General features: G+C 37.2%; 1 protein-coding gene across 4 annotated transcripts in view; it reads right to left on the bottom strand.

Moving 5' to 3' along the window:
* RELN (reelin) overlaps window positions 1–14118 on the bottom strand; it is a 3085913-nt gene that overhangs the window by 127033 nt on the left and 2944762 nt on the right. The window lies entirely within an intron of this gene.

The raw sequence follows: 14118 nt of genomic DNA on the forward strand, positions 1-14118 counted from the left end.
TAGGTCTGTCTGTGCAATACAATATCAAATAGTACTTGTGTCTGAGATATTATTTTTAGAAAAGAAGCACTGGTATTATTGACGAATATTATTTATTTATTTATTTTACATTTGTTGACCGGGAATGTCTGACTGAGCCGAAGCCCTTTTTCAGCAGACACCCGGGGAGAAAAGCTCCAGTAAATAGATATAACATTTTGTCATTATTACAGGTATTATATAGGTGAAATAAGGCAAACAGCTAGCAGACTACAAGAGCATTTTTGAGAATATACAGATTACATTTTGTCATAAATACTAGTATTATATATAGAAAGATGTAAAAAACAGGTAGATTATAGTCAGAGCATTTTTGAAAGTAGTAGTTAGTATAAAAGAGCAACATTTGAACTGTGTTGCAGGAATATTAACTGAACTGGAAGTTAGTCAGTGTTTGCTGAATTTTGTTATTTGCTAGTAATTACAGGTGTGGGGGTAGCCACATTCTTTGATTTCCTGTCCTTGCCTATTTAAGTGGTACAGTGTGAAATATTTTCTGCTTAAAAACTCAGCTTTGGCAGGCTAAGAACTTGCTGTATTCAACTGGACGTATAAGAGAATTTAAGTACCTTTATCTGCATTTTTTTTTACAAAAATACAGTATTTAAATTGATTTTAACTGTGTTGCAGGAATATTAACTGAACTGGAAGTTAGTCAGTGTTTGCTGAATTTTGTTATTTGCTAGTAATTATAGGTGTGGGAGTAGCCACATTCTTTGATTTCCTGTCCTTGCCTATTTAAGTGGTACAGTGTGAAATATTTTCTGCTTAAAAACCTCAGCTTTGGATGGGCTAAGAACTTGCTGTATTCAACTGGAAATATAACAGAATTTAAGTACCTTTATCTGCACCTTTTTTTTTCAAAAAAATAAAGTATTTAAATTGATTTTAACTGTGTTGCAGGAATATTAACTGAACTGGAAGTTAGTCAGTGTTTGCTGAATTTTGTTATTTGCTAGTAATTACAGGTGTGGGGGTAGCCACATTCTTTGATTTCCTGTCCTTGCCTATTTAAGTGGTACAGTGTGAAATATTTTCTGCTTAAAAACCTCAGCTTTGGCCGGCTAAGAACTTGCTGTATTCAACTGGACGTATAAGAGAATTTAAGTACCTTTATCTGCATTTTTTTTCAAAAAATAAAGTATTTAAATTGATTTTAACTGTGTTGCAGGAATATTAACTGAACTGGAAGTTAGTCAGTGTTTGCTGAATTTTGTTATTTGCTAGTAATTACAGGTGTGGGGTAGCCACATTCTTTGATTTCCTGTCCTTGCCTATTTAAGTGGTACAGTGTGAAATATTTTCTGCTTAAAAACCTCAGCTTTGGCCAGCTAAGAACTTGCTGTATTCAACTGGACGTATAAGAGAATTTAAGTACCTTTATCTGCACTTTTTTTTTCAAAAAATACAGTATTTAAATTGATTTTAACTGTGTTGCAGGAATATTAACTGAACTGGAAGTTAGTCAGTGTTTGCTGAATTTTGTTATTTGCTAGTAATTACAGGTGTGGGGGTAGCCACATTCTTTGATTTCCTGTCCTTGCCTATTTAAGTGGTACAGTGTGAAATATTTTCTGCTTAAAACCTCAGCTTTGGCCGGCTAAGAACTTGCTGTATTCAACTGGATGTATAAGAGAATTTAAGTACCTTTATCTGCACTTTTTTTTTCAAAAAATACAGTATTTAAATTGATTTTAACTGTGTTGCAGGAATATTAACTGAACTGGAAGTTAGTCAGTGTTTGCTGAATTTTGTTATTTGCTAGTAATTACAGGTGTGGGGTAGCCACATTCTTTGATTTCCTGTCCATGCCTATTTAAGTGGTACAGTGTGAAATATTTTCTGCTTAAAAACCTCAGCTTTGGCCGGCTAAGAAATTGCTGTATTCAACTGGATGTATAAGAGAATTTAAATACCTTTATCTGCACCTTTTTTTTCATAAAAATACTGTATTTAAATTGATTTTAACTGTGTTGCAGGAATATTAACTGAACTGGAAGTTAGTCAGTGTTTGCTGAATTTTGTTATTTGCTAGTAATTACAGGTGTGGGGGTAGCCACATTCTTTGATTTCCTGTCCTTGCCTATTTAAGTGGTACAGTGTGAAATATTTTCTGCTTAAAAACCTCAGCTTTGGCCTGCTAAGAACTTGCTGTATTCAACTGGACGTATAAGAGAATTTAAGTACCTTTATCTGCACTTTTTTTTCAAAAAATACAGTATTTAAATTGGTTTTAACTGTGTTGCAGGAATATTAACTGAACTGGAAGTTAGTCAGTGTTTGCTGAATTTTGTTATTTGCTAGTAATTACAGGTGTGGGGATAGCCACATTCTTTGATTTCCTGTCCTTGCCTATTTAAGTGGTACAGTGTGAAATATTTTCTGCTTAAAAACCTCAGCTTTGGCCTGCTAAGAACTTGCTGTATTCAACTGGACATATAAGAGAATTTAAGTACCTTTATCTGCACCTTTTTCAAAAAATACAGTATTTAAATTGATTTTAACTGTGTTGCAGGAATATTAACTGAACTGGAAGTTAGTCAGTGTTTGCTGAATTTTGTTATTTGCTAGTAATTACAGGTGTGGGGGTAGCCACATTCTTTGATTTCCTGTCCTTGCCTATTTAAGTGGTACAGTGTGAAATATTTTCTGCTTAAAAACCTCAGCTTTGGCCGGCTAAGAACTTGCTGTATTCAACTGGACGTATAAGAGAATTTAAGTACCTTTATCTGCACTTTTTTTCAAAAAATACAGTATTTAAATTGATTTTAACTGTGTTGCAGGAATATTAACTGAACTGGAAGTTAGTCAGTGTTTGCTGAATTCTGTTATTTGCTAGTAATTACAGGTGTGGGGTAGCCACATTCTTTGATTTCCTGTCCTTGCCTATTTAAGTGGTACAGTGTGAAATATTTTCTGCTTAAAACCTCAGCTTTGGCCTGCTAAGAACTTGCTGTATTCAACTGGACGTATAAGAGAATTTAAGTAGCTTTATCTGCACTTTTTTTCAAAAAATACAGTATTTAAATTGATTTTAACTGTGTTGCAGGAATATTAACTGAACTGGAAGTTAGTCAGTGTTTGCTGAATTTTGTTATTTGCTAGTAATTACAGGTGTGGGGGTAGCCACATTCTTTGATTTCCTGTCCTTGCCTATTTAAGTGGTACAGTGTGAAATATTTTCTGCTTAAAAACCTCAGCTTTGGCCTGCTAAGAACTTGCTGTATTCAACTGGACGTATAAGAGAATTTAAGTAGCTTTATCTGCACTTTTTTTCAAAAAATACAGTATTTAAATTGATTTTAACTGTGTTGCAGGAATATTAACTGAACTGGAAGTTAGTCAGTGTTTGCTGAATTTTGTTATTTGCTAGTAATTACAGGTGTGGGGGTAGCCACATTCTTTGATTTCCTGTCCTTGCCTATTTAAGTGGTACAGTGTGAAATATTTTCTGCTTAAAACCTCAGCTTTGGCCTGCTAAGAACTTGCTGTATTCAACTGGATGTATAAGAGAATTTAAGTACCTTTATCTGCACTTTTTTTTTCAAAAAATACAGTATTTAAATTGATTTTAACTGTGTTGCAGGAATATTAACTGAACTGGAAGTTAGTCAGTGTTTGCTGAATTTTGTTATTTGCTAGTAATTACAGGTGTGGGGGTAGCCACATTCTTTGATTTCCTTTCCTTGCCTATTTAAGTGGTACAGTGTGAAATATTTTCTGCTTAAAGACCTCACCTTTGGCCGGCTAAGAACTGGCTGTATTCAACTGGCCATATAAGAGAATTTAAGTTCCTTTATCTGCACCTTTTTTTTTTCAAAAAAATACAGTATTTAAATTGATTTTAACTGTGTTGCAGGAATATTAACTGAACTGGAAGTTAGTCAGTGTTTGCTGAATTTTGTTATTTGCTAGTAATTACAGGTGTGGGGGTAGCCACATTCTTTGATTTCATGTCCTTGCCTATTTAAGTGGTACAGTGTGAAATATTTTCTGCTTAAAATCCTCAGCTTTGGCGGCTAAGAACTTGCTGTATTCAACTGGACGTATAAGAGAATTTAAGTACCTTTATCTGCACTTTTTTTTCAAAAAAATACAGTATTTAAATTGATTTTAACTGTGTTGCAGGAATATTAACTGAACTGGAAGTTAGTCAGTGTTTGCTGAATTTTGTTATTTGCTAGTAATTACAGGTGTGGGGGTAGCCACATTCTTTGATTTCCTGTCCTTGCCTATTTAAGTGGTACAGTGTGAAATATTTTCTGTCTCAAAACCTCAGCTTTGACCAGCTAAGAACTTGCTGTATTCAACTGGATGTATAACCGAATTTAAGTACCTTTATCTGCACTTTTTTTTAAAAAATACAGTATTTAAATTGATTTTAACTGCGCTGCAGGAATATTAACTGAACTGGAAGTTAGTCAGTGTTTGCTGAATTTTGTTATTTTCTAGTAATTACAGGTGTGGGGGTAGCCACATTCTTTGATTTCCTGTCCTTGCCTATTTAAGTGGTACAGTGTGAAATATTTTCTGCTTAAAAACCTCAGCTTTGGCCGGCTAAGAACTTGCTGTATTCAACTGGACGTATAAGAGAATTTAAGTACCTTTATCTGCACTTCTTTTTTCAAAAAATACAGTATTTAAATTGATTTTAACTGTGTTGCAGGAATATTAACTGAACTGGAAGTTAGTCAGTGTTTGCTGAATTTTGTTATTTGCTAGTAATTACAGGTGTGGGGGTAGCCACATTCTTTGATTTCCTGTCCTTGCCTATTTAAGTGGTACAGTGTGAAATATTTTCTGCTTAAAAACCTCAGCTTTGGCCGGCTAAGAACTTGCTGTATTCAACTGGACGTATAAGAGAATTTAAGTACCTTTATCTGCACTTTTTTTCAAAAAATACAGTATTTAAATTGATTTTAACTGTGTTGCAGGAATATTAACTGAACTGGAAGTTAGTCAGTGTTTGCTGAATTTTGTTATTTGCTAGTAATTACAGGTGTGGGGTAGCCACATTCTTTGATTTCCTGTCCTTGCCTATTTAAGTGGTACAGTGTGAAATATTTTCTGCTTAAAACCTCAGCTTTGGCCGGCTAAGAACTAGCTGTATTCAACTGGACGTATAAGAGAATTTTAGTACCTTTATCTGCACTTTTTTTTCAAAAAATACAGTATTTAAATTGATTTTAACTGTGTTGCAGGAATATTAACTGAACTGGAAGTTAGTCAGTGTTTGCTGAATTTTGTTATTTGCTAGTAATTACAGGTGTAGGGGTAGCCACATTCTTTGATTTCCTGTCCTTGCCTATTTAAGTGGTATAGTGTGAAATATTTTCTGCTTAAAAACCTCAGCTTTGGCCGGCTAAGAACTAGCTGTATTCAACTGGACGTATAAGAGAATTTAAGTACTTTATCTGCACTGTTGTTTTTCAAAAAATACAGTATTTAAATTGATTTTAACTGTGTTGCAGGAATATTAACTGAACTGGAAGTTAGTCAGTGTTTGCTGAATTTTGTTATTTGCTAGTAATTACAGGTGTAGGGGTAGCCACATTCTTTGATTTCCTGTCCTTGCCTATTTAAGTGGTACAGTGTGAAATATTTTCTGCTTAAAAACCTCAGCTTTGGCCGGCTAAGAACTAGCTGTATTCAACTGGATGTATAAGAGAATTTAAGTACCTTTATCTGCACTGTTGTTTTTCAAAAAATACAGTATTTAAATTGATTTTAACTGTGTTGCAGGAATATTAACTGAACTGGAAGAACTGGAAGTTAGTCAGTGTTTGCTGAATTTTGTTATTTGCTAGTAATTACAGGTGTGGGGGTAGCCACATTCTTTGATTTCCTGTCCTTGCCTATTTAAGTGGTACAGTGTGAAATATTTTCTGCTTAAAACCTCAGCTTTGGCCGGCTAAGAACTTGCTGTATTCAACTGGACATATAAGAGAATTTAAGTACCTTTATCTGCACTTTTTTTCAAAAAATACAGTATTTAAATTGATTTTAACTGTGTTGCAGGAATATTAACTGAACTGGAAGTTAGTCAGTGTTTGCTGAATTTTGTTATTTGCTAGTAATTACAGGTGTGGGGGTAGCCACATTCTTTGATTTCCTGTCCTTGCCTATTTAAGTGGTACAGTGTGAAATATTTTCTGCTTAAAATCCTCAGCTTTGGCCGGCTAAGAACTTGCTGTATTCAACTGGACGTATAAGAGAATTTAAGTACCTTTATCTGCACTTTTTTTCAAAAAATACAGTATTTAAATTGATTTTAACTGTGTTGCAGGAATATTAACTGAACTGGAAGTTAGTCAGTGTTTGCTGAATTTTGTTATTTGCTAGTAATTACAGGTGTGGGGGTAGCCACATTCTTTGATTTCCTGTCCTTGCCTATTTAAGTGGTACAGTGTGAAATATTTTCTGTCTCAAAACCTCAGCTTTGGCCAGCTAAGAACTTGCTGTATTCAACTGGATGTATAAGAGAATTTAAGTACCTTTATCTGCACTTTTTTTTCAAAAAATACAGTATTTAAATTGATTTTAACTGTGTTGCAGGAATATTAACTGAACTGGAAGTTAGTCAGTGTTTGCTGAATTTTGTTATTTGCTAGTAATTACAGGTGTGGGGGTAGCCACATTCTTTGATTTCCTGTCCTTGCCTATTTAAGTGGTACAGTGTGAAATATTTTCTGCTTAAAACCTCAGCTTTTGCCGGCTAAGAACTTGCTGTATTCAACTGGACGTATAAGAGAATTTAAGTACCTTTATCTGCACTTTTTTTTTCAAAAAATACAGTATTTAAATTGATTTTAACTGTGTTGCAGGAATATTAACTGAACTGGAAGTTAGTCAGTGTTTGCTGAATTTTGTTATTTGCTAGTAATTACTTGTGTGGGGTAGCCACATTCTTTGATTTCCTTTCCTTGCCTATTTAAGTGGTACAGTGTAAAATATTTTCTGCTTAAATCCTCAGCTTTGGCCGGCTAAGAACTTGCTGTATTCAACTGGACGTATAAGAGAATTTAAGTACCTTTATCTGCACTTTTTTTCAAAAAATACAGTATTTAAATTGATTTTAACTGTGTTGCAGGAATATTAACTGAACTGGAAGTTAGTCAGTGTTTGCTGAATTTTGTTATTTGCTAGTAATTACAGGTGTGGGGGTAGCCACAATCTTTGATTTCCTGTCCTTGCCTATTTAAGTGGTACAGTGTGAAATATTTTCTGCTTAAAACCTCAGCTTTGGCCGGCTAAGAACTTGCTGTATTCAACTGGACGTATAAGAGAATTTAAGTACCTTTATCTGCACTTTTTTTTTCAAAAAATACAGTATTTAAATTGATTTTAACTGTGTTGCAGGAATATTAACTGAACTGGAAGTTAGTCAGTGTTTGCTGAATTTTGTTATTTGCTAGTAATTACAGGTGTGGGGTAGCCACATTCTTTGATTTCCTGTCCTTGCCTATTTAAGTGGTACAGTGTGAAATATTTTCTGCTTAAAACCTCAGCTTTGGCCGGCTAAGAACTTGCTGTATTCAACTGGACGTATAAGAGAATTTAAGTACCTTTATCTGCACTTTTTTTTCAAAAATACAGTATTTAAATTGATTTTAACTGTGTTGCAGGAATATTAACTGAACTGGAAGTTAGTCAGTGTTTGCTGAATTTTGTTATTTGCTAGTAATTACAGGTGTAGGGGTAGCCACATTCTTTGATTTCCTGTCCTTGCCTATTTAAGTGGTACAGTGTGAAATATTTTCTGCTTAAAAACCTCAGCTTTGGCCGGCTAAGAACTAGCTGTATTCAACTGGATGTATAAGAGAATTTAAGTACCTTTATCTGCACTTTTGTTTTTCAAAAATACAGTATTTAAATTGATTTTAACTGTGTTGCAGGAATATTAACTGAACTGGAATATTAACTGAACTGGAAGTTACTCAGTGTTTGCTGAATTTTGTTATTTGCTAGTAATTACAGGTGTGGGGGTAGCCACAATCTTTGATTTCCTGTCCTTGCCTATTTAAGTGGTACAGTGTGAAATATTTTCTGCTTAAAAACCTCAGCTTTGGCCGGCTAAGAACTTGCTGTATTCAACTGGACATATAAGAGAATTTAAGTACCTTTATCTGCACTTTTTTTCAAAAAATACAGTATTTAAATTGATTTTAACTGTGTTGCAGGAATATTAACTGAACTGGAAGTTAGTCAGTGTTTGCTGAATTTTGTTATTTGCTAGTAATTACTGGTGTGGGGGTAGCCACATTCTTTGATTTCCTGTCCTTGCCTATTTAAGTGGTACAGTGTGAAATATTTTCTGCTTAAAACCTCAGCTTTGGCCGGCTAAGAACTTGCTGTATTCAACTGGACGTATAAGAGAATTTAAGTACCTTTATCTGCACTTTTTTTTCAAAAAATACAGTATTTAAATTGATTTTAACTGTGTTGCAGGAATATTAACTGAACTGGAAGTTAGTCAGTGTTTGCTGAATTTTGTTATTTGCTAGTAATTACAGGTGTGGGGTAGCCACATTCTTTGATTTCCTGTCCTTGCCTATTTAAGTGGTACAGTGTGAAATATTTTCTGCTTAAAACCTCAGCTTTGGCCGGCTAAGAACTTGCTGTATTCAACTGGACGTATAAGAGAATTTAAGTACCTTTATCTGCACTTTTTTTTCAAAAAATACAGTATTTAAATTGATTTTAACTGTGTTGCAGGAATATTAACTGAACTGGAAGTTAGTCAGTGTTTGCTGAATTTTGTTATTTGCTAGTAATTACAGGTGTGGGGTAGCCACATTCTTTGATTTCCTGTCCTTGCCTATTTAAGTGGTACAGTGTGAAATATTTTCTGCTTAAAAACCTCAGCTTTGGCCTGCTAAGAACTTGCTGTATTCAACTGGATGTATAAGAGAATTTAAGTACCTTTATCTGCACTTTTTTTTCAAAAAATACAGTATTTAAATTGATTTTAACTGTGTTGCAGGAATATTAACTGAACTGGAAGTTAGTCAGTGTTTGCTGAATTTTGTTATTTGCTAGTAATTACAGGTGTGGGGGTAGCCACATTCTTTGATTTCATGTCCTTGCCTATTAAAGTGGTACAGTGTGAAATATTTTTTGCTTAAAACATCAGCTTTGGCCAGCTAAGAACTAGCTATATTCAACTGGATGTATAAGAGAATTTAAGTACCTTTATCTGCACTTTTTTCAAAAAATACAGTATTTAAATTGATTTTAACTGTGTTGCAGGAATATTAACTGAACTGGAAGTTAGTCAGTGTTTGCTGAATTTTGTTATTTGCTAGTAATTACAGGTGTGGGGGTAGCCACATTCTTTGATTTCCTGTCCTAGCCTATTTAAGTGGTACAGTGTGAAATATTTTCTGCTTAAAAACTCAACTTTGGCCAGCTAAGAACTACATGTATTCAACTGGACGTATAAGAGAATTTAAATACCTTTATCTGCACTTTTTTTTAAAAAATACAGTATTTAAACTGATTTAACTGTGTTGCAGGAATATTAACTGAACTGGAAGTTTTGACTCTGCTCTTCAGTTAGTCCTACCCACCCTCCCTGTTTTTGTTTTGGTGTTAATCTTAGTGGCCTTGAAACTGCCTGCCCCTCTTGTAAAATTGTGTTTGGATACTCCTTCTGGGCCCATCTCATTTGCTCACTCAACTGAGTGCAGGGAGATCATATTCTGATTTCAGGCACTCCTACGGTGTACAAAGAGAGCATCTGGGAAACAGAAAAAAAATTAAGCTCGTTTCCTGCCTTTCCTCTTAAGTGGTATAGACTATTTGTAGGCTTCTGAGCCTCCAAGCCCTTCTGTGTTGGAGGGAAGCCTTCTAGCTTAGTTTTTTTTTTCTTATAACTAGCCAGTTTTCTAGTTTCAGCACTCAAATCTGTTTCTTTGATCTCAGCACTTGTTCAGAAAAAAAATTCATCTGCTTTTACTGTACTTGTGTTTCTACCTACTTTATTTTACTTTTGCATCATCTTAAAAGTACTCAATTGTATTTATTACTGCTTGGTGTAACTCATTCTAAGCCTTTTGGTTTAAACACTTGGGCTTCGGACCAGTTGTTTTGCACTGAGAGGGTTTGTGGTCTGCACTGTAGTGGCAGAACAGGTAGCTTACATCCTTCTAGGTTGGGAACTGCTGATTGAGGGCTCAGTGTCTGTTATTCTCAAAGTGTATTAATTCTGGTTTAAGCACTTGGGCTTTCAGACCAGTTATTTTACATTAAGAGGGTTCGTGGTCTGCACTCTTGTGGGAGGAGAGGCTGGACTCTGCCCTTCTGAGCTGGGAATTTCTGGTTAAAGGCTTATAGTGCATGCATATCTGAACTGCTTCTTACTGAAGTTGGTGTGCCTTGTTTGCTGTGGCATAGACTGGATTTGGGCCTGCTGGATCTAGCTTCGTTTGTGTAACTTGAGCACTAATCCAGGCATTCTCTAAAGTATTCAGTTGTATTTATTACTGCTTGGTAGTAACTTGATTAAAGTGTAGCTATCATTCTAAGTCTTTTGGATTAAGCACTTGGGCTTCAGACCAGTTGTTTTACATTAGGAAGGTTTATGGCATGCACTGTGGTGGCAGGACAGGTAGCTTTCATCCTTCTAAGTTGGGAACTGCTGATTGAGAGCCCAGTGTCTGTTATTCTTAAAGTGTATTAGTTCTGGTTTAAGCACTTGGGCTTCAGCCCAGTTATTTTACATTAAGAAGGTTTGTGGTCTGCACTCTTGTGGGAGAAGAGGCTGGACTCTGCCCTTCTGAGCTGGGAATTTCTGGTTAAAGGTTTATAGTGCCTGAATATTTGAACTCTATTTTACTGAAATTGGTACACCTTGTTTGCTGTAGCATAGACTAGATCCAGGCCTGCTGAATCTAGCTTTGTTTATATGCTTGTTGTTTGTTTGCTTGTTATTTCCCTGGAACACTAATTCCACCTAATCTGGCTTCTCAGCTTATGTGGATCACTAGTGATATCTGCATTGCTTACTGTACTTATTTCCTTGTTTCACTTGAAAGAAAGTTATTGTTTGTCATTTTTGCATTTAAGTTACCTGTAACACATTGCACTTAAGTTACCTGGCACTTGCTCACTAAAGCAATTATATAAGTCAGCACTAAAAATTAAAAGCACTACACCCTCACTTCCCACTGGCCCTTGTTTTCAATTATTAAAGAATTCCCAATATTATTCTAGCATGTCCAAAGGTCAGTTGTCAATCTCCTCTCCAGTCCAGCTGGTGAATCTTGAGGCAATGTTACAACTGCCTCATGTACACAGACAACCCTCTCCTCCTCCCAACAAATTCCAACACATGTGAGAGATGCAACCATATAGCCAAACTGGAGGCTAAGCTCTCTCAAGTCAGTACTGGCATAACCAGTCAGGAGGAGAAGGAAACCACACTCACTACAATTCCAGTCTCACATAGACCTACCACGACAGCAAACCAAACACACAATCACACAAAAACATACTCGGAGGCTCTAAATAAAGATCTACCTAAGCAGCAGAGACCTCCAAAGCAGACACCCAAGCAACCGCTACCCCAAAACAAAACACGTGCAACACATATCTCACAAAGCCAGTGTGCCGAACAGTCACAGCCCTTAAGACTAAACAACACACCTGATACACTTGTAATAGGTGACTCTATCATCAGGCACACTGACGTCCCGCTCACCATGCTGAACAAGGAGAGGGTCACGGTGAGCAGCCTGTTGGGCGCTAGGATCCGCCACATAACACAAGCACTCAGGTCACTCCAAGGCAAGTACAAATATGACTCATTCACTGTCCATGCTGGTGTGAATGACCTGAGACGTACCTCCCTGGATTACATGAAAAGAGACATAAAGGAGCTCTCTGAGCATGTAGCCCAGGCCGGTATGACCCTGACCTTGAGTAGCATCTTACCCTCACCAAGAATGATGCCACAATATGAAGACAAGATGATCAATTTCAACAATTGGCTTAAGTACTGGTGTCATTCAAAGGGGATCCAATGCCTGTCAGCTTGGGATGATATGCTCGACAAGCCACGATGGTTCGCTAGGGACGGCTTGCACCTGTCACCCCTGGGCTTTCGGATATTGGCAAAGGCTCTTGCTAACCCCATAGTGCCTTTTTTAGGCAAGGCTCAAAAGACAAACCCACCTCCATAGGTATCACAAGGGATAAGAAACTAAGAATAATGCTACTCAACGCCAGAAGTCTAAACCTCAAGATGCACGTTTCGAAACTCTCCTTAGCATGGAGAACATTGATATCTGTGCAGTAACAGAAATCTGGTTCAGGGCTCCCGAGAGCACCCCAGCACTACCAGGTTATACCTCATACCATGCTTTTCAGCCCCAAAACTTGGACCGAACCACAAAAGGTTGTATTTATTACTGCTTGGTGTAACTCATTCTAAGCCTTTTGAACCTCGCAAAAGCCTTCGATACAATACCCCACTCGGGCATCATAGATAAGCTCACCAGCTTAAATATAAACCCCTATGTCACTAGATGGATTGCAAACTGGCTCAAGGACAGAACCCACATGGTTAGAATTGCTGGAGCCATGTCAGACTCCAAACCAGTTACAGGTGGTGTCCCACAAGGCTCAGTCCTGGGACCTCTCTTGTTCGGTATATATTTCTCGGAGTTACAGGCCAACATGGAAGGACTGTGGCTGACCAAGTTCGCAGATGACTGCAAACTGGGTGCCATAATCGACTCTCCAGCCAACACAAGCATCCTCCAAAAGGGCCTCGTAGAAACAGACAACCGGTGCTAGAGCCATGGCCTCAAGCTAAATGCCAAAAAGTGTATAGTCATCCCCTTTGGCAAAAACAAAGTGCCCACAAATTACCACATAGGTGGTAATCCATTAAGTACAGAAGAAGTAATTAGGGACCTGGGGACCCAAGTTGATAGCAATCCCTCATTTAACAACCACGTGGCCAAAGTGGTTAGAAAAACATTTTATATAGCCCACCTAATCATGAAGGGATTCACATCTAGATCAGGGGAGGTCATCGTGCCTCTTTACTCATCCGTCATCAGGCCCATAATTGAGTACAATGCCCCTTTTGGGATGTACCTTACCAGACACCTGCAGCAACTGGAAAGACCCCAAAAGTACCTCACCAAGAGGATCAAAGGGCTCAAACAGATGCCATATGCTGCCCGGTTAAAGAAACTCCAGCTCTACTCAGTGGCATACCGCCTGTTCAGAGGCGATCTGTGTCTGGCGTATAAAGCCATGTCCAACCCGGAATTAATGGACATGCTGCACCTCAGAAAATCCAAATCCCATCGAGCTACGCGCTCAAGAGACTTGAACCTCAGCACTGAAATAAATAGGACATGCTGGAGGGACAGATTCATAACCCAGAGGCTCCCTTCACTCTGGAATAAAATCCCAGTCCAGGTTAGGCAGAGTCCCTCATTGACTCTCTTCAAGAGGAATCTTGATGAGTGGATGGGAGATCGTAGGATTACCCCGGGTATCACTTCTGTGTCACTGTTATATAGAGGCACAGTATACTAACCTCGAAAAAGGGCATAGCAAAATAAATTTAAAATGGGTGGCAAAAGCCAAACACATTCTGGCTAGGCTTATAAATGCCCTAGGGCAGATAGTCTAGTATGAAGCTATGAACCTATGAACCTATAGGAGTAGAATGTTAATTTTACAATTAAATCAAACAGGATGCAATAAAAGTTTAAGAGAGAGGGGAAAGCTATTTATTAGTGGAGAGAAGTAGAGGGTTTTCAAGGTAGGTTTGAGCATTGGCAGATCCATTTCCTGTTGAAATATTCTTTTAGAGTTCGTTTACATTTTTTGGGATGTGTGAATGTTTGAATTTCGAGGGGAAGTTTGTTCCATTCGATAGAGGTGCAGTAGCTGTATAGGCTACACCCTGCTTTAGATTTTGGCTTATAGATTTGTAAGAGGTCTTGGGAAGAGCTGCGGTGGCTTCTTGAAGGAGTATAGTGAGAGATGATGGTGTGTAAGGCTGGACAGAAAGATGGTTGGTAGAGCATTGCGTGTATGGTTTGAAGCTGGGAGAGA

This window comes from Protopterus annectens, chromosome 11.part0 (assembly GCF_019279795.1).
Source record: "Protopterus annectens isolate FY-2018-M chromosome 11.part0, PAN1.0, whole genome shotgun sequence".
Classification (NCBI taxonomy): Eukaryota; Metazoa; Chordata; order Ceratodontiformes; family Protopteridae; genus Protopterus; species Protopterus annectens.